Source organism: Pteropus alecto, unplaced genomic scaffold, assembly GCF_000325575.1.
Source record: "Pteropus alecto unplaced genomic scaffold, ASM32557v1 scaffold92, whole genome shotgun sequence".
Classification (NCBI taxonomy): domain Eukaryota; kingdom Metazoa; phylum Chordata; class Mammalia; order Chiroptera; family Pteropodidae; genus Pteropus; species Pteropus alecto.
In genome coordinates, this window is record NW_006432447.1 from 6,637,758 (window position 1) to 6,641,534 (window position 3,777).

A 3,777-nucleotide genomic window follows, 5' to 3' on the forward strand; every position below is an offset into this window, starting at 1 on the left:
TGTTTTGCTTATTTTCCATCTCTAGTGAGGATAATGAATGCTCTGTGTATGATGGCCATTCCAGTTTGCCCAGGACGGTTCCTATTTTCCCACTGAAATTATCGTGTTCCAGGAAATCTCTGAAAAACTAGAATGGTAGGTTACCTACAAGGGCAGGGATTTTCCCTGTTTTGCTCACTATTTCTATTCCTGGTGCATAACACATTGCCTGGCATTCAATAAATAGAGGCTGAATTTATTAATAAATGATGAACAGACAGAGCAATCATCTGAGGGGTCCAGCTGCTACTGCATGAGGTTGAATCAGATCACATCTCTCGTGTGCTAAAAATCTCTCAATGGCTCTACATTGCGCTTAAAGCAAAATCTAAACTCCTTACCATGGCTATGAAGCCTGCCTCTGCTGGCCCTTGCTTGCAGCATCTCTTGTCTTCTCTTTCTTCACCATCTCTGTGCTCTGGGCAATCTGACCGCCTTCCAGCCTTCTGAAGTACACCAACCCTCTTCATACCTCCAGGCCTTGCTGTTGCTGTTTTCTTGGCCTGGAATACACTTCCATTGGGGGCTCCTGCTCATCTTTCAAGTCTCAGTTCAGATAGTGTGTCCTCAGAGAGGCCTTCCCTTGCTAAGGGGCTTCCTCCAGTATATCTCCTGCATGCCACCTATCACTAACTGTGATCATTCAATTGGTTTATGTTTATTACTTGTTCATAGAACACCACTGCCTAGAAAGCACTGAGTGCTCTTGAATATCTGCTGCAGGAAAGGTTAGGAAAGGAGGATGGAGAGTTGGGAAGATTTTATGCCCAGAGTACAGAGTTCATTTCACTGGGAACCAAATGGGCTTTTCGATTAATGAAGGAATTCTTTGGACCTTGTCAAGGAAAATAACTAACTCTAATAAAAATAATATATACCATTTGTTCATTAATTAACCTGGCTCAGGCATGAGCTGTGTTATCTCTATTTTCAGGTAAGAGAACTAAGTGTCAAAGACACTGTCTTTTTATTTATTTATTTGTTTGTTTGTTTGTTTGTTTAAATTATTGGGGTGACATCGGTTAATAAAATCAAATAGGTTTAAAGTGTACAGTTCAATAATACATCATATGTATGTTGCATTGTGTATTTACCACCCAAAGTTAAATTTCCTTCCATCACCAAAAAGACACTGTCTTTTACCTACTTAATGTCCATTCTCCACATCCTTTTTGCTAATAGAACCCAGGCTTTGTGTAGGGTAAGAATGTGTCCAGCCCTGGGTGAGGGATCACAAACATTCTATTCCCTGTAATCCCAGACTTCCTTGGATCTAGGGATGACCATATGAGTCTATTCTGGACAATGTGAAAGAAGAAGAAGTCTTCTTGGGGAGAAATTATTCTGAGAAAGCTTCTGCTCCTCCCACATCCTTCTTCTTACCTTCAAGTCGTAGGTTGTCTGGAGCCCTGGCAACCATTTTGTAACCATGAGAAACAAAGATCAAAAGTAAAAGCCATCGGACTAAGCATGGCCTATCAAAATAAGAGAAGTCTTTTGGAATTTTGGTCACATTGTTAACTAGCTGAACCAACATGAGCAACCACCTACTTCCAGTCTTTTTGTTACATGAATGAAATAAACCTCTATTTGTTTAAGCCACCATTAGCCAAATTCACTGTTACTTGCAAGTGAACACATTCCTAATAAACTGAGGCTCAGATAAGTTTGGAGAGAATCAAATCTAGAGAGAAAGAAGCCAGCCAGGAGTCTGTACTTTGGAAGTCCAGCAACATAACAACTGAAAGTTAAGCCCAGATTTTGTTGTGGTGATTGAAACTAAACAGATCCTGAAGACATTGCTCTTCAGATCACTTAAAAAAGAAAAGACAGTATAAAAGATTGCATCTAAAAATGACAGAGAGAAATCTACAGGAAAGTTTAAGGGGTAAAAGATGCAAGTTTTTGTCACACGAGAAAGTATAAAAGAGCTAACATTTTTTATTCTCTATTATGTTCCAGGCACTGTGTCAGAAATTTTACATTACCAGCCCATATGGACTCCCTAACTGCTTTACAATGCAGGAAAGAATTATCATCTACACATTACAGAGGAGGAAATTTAAGCTCAGAAAGGAATTAAAGAAAAATATCTAAGATTTATAGACTCAAAGCTATCCCAATCAAAACTCCATAGGCATTTTTAAAATAAATTAAAAAGCTGATCCTAAACTTCATATGGAAATAAAAACAACCTAGAATACTCAAAACAAACTTGAAAAGGAAGTTAAAAATTGGAGTACTAAGACCTGGTTTCAGAAATTACTATAAAGTTACAGTTATAAGACAGTATAGTATTGATGCAAAGGTAAACAAATCAGTGGAACAGAATAGAAAATCCAGAAATAAACCTATGCATATAAGAATTGATTTATTACAAAGACATAAAAGTAATGCAGTAGAGAAAGAACAGTCTTTTCAATAAATGGTGCTGGAATAATTGAATATGTATATGTAAAATGAAGACTATGCAGGTGGAAAACAAACGGGAGGAGGAGGAGGAGAAAAGACCTTGGAGTCACTTCTTGCACTATTAAAAAAAAACTAACTACATAAAATTAAGATCATAGACCTTCAGTAAGATCTAAAACTATATCACTCTTAGAAGAAAACATAGGAGCAAATCTTCCTGCCCTTGTATTAGTCACTGGTTTCTTAGATATAACATCGAAATAACAAACCATAAAAGATTAAGTGAATAAATTGGACTTCATCAAAATTTAGAACTTTTGTTCTTTAAAAGACACTGTTAAGACCAGGAGAAGATAAACCACAGACTGGAAGAAAACATTGGCAAAGTATATGTCTGATAAAGGACTTGTATCCAGAATATATAAAGAATTCTCAAACTCGACAATAAGAAAAAAAACCCAGTTTTAAAAAGGGGACAATATATTTGAATAAATGCTTCACAAGAAGATATACAATCGGCAAATAATCACATGAAAAGATACTCAAAAATAATAGTCATAAGAGAAATTCTAATATCAATGAGGTACCACTCATGACTATGAGAAGGGCTAAAATTAAAAGGACTATCTATATGAAGGTTGGTGAGTATGTAGAGGAAGCTATACTCTCACACGTTGTGGATAAAAATGTAAAATTGTACAACTATTTTGGAAAATAGTTTGGCAGTTTCTTGAAAAGTTAGATCTATATCTACCAGATTGACCAGCCATTCCTCTCCTAGGTGATTGTCTAAGAGCAAAGGAAATATATGTCCATACAAACAACTGTACATGAATGTTCGTAGCAACTTTCTTTGTGATAGTTAAAAGCTGGGGAAAAAAAAAAACCCAAATGTTCATCAAAAGATGAATAGATACACAGATTGTGGTACATGCATACAATGGAATACTATCTAGCAATAAAAGGAAATGAGCTATTGAGACACACAATAGCATGCATGCTGAGCGAAAGAAGCCTGACGAAAAAAAAGGGTAAATACTGAATGATTCCATTTATATAAAAGTTTAGAAAGGACAAAGTGATCTATAGGAACAGTAAGCAGATCAGTGGTTGCCTGGGTATGGGGAGGAGGTTGAAGGAAAGGGCTATAAAGGGGCACAAGGAAACTTTTGGGGTGATGGATATGCTCACTATCTTGATCGTGGTGATGATTTCATGGGTGCATGTATTAAGTTAAAACATTTTTCAATGTAGTTTATTACATGCCAATGATGCCTCAACAAAACTGTTTTTTAAAACTATCCAAGAGCATGTAGAGGACAGCAG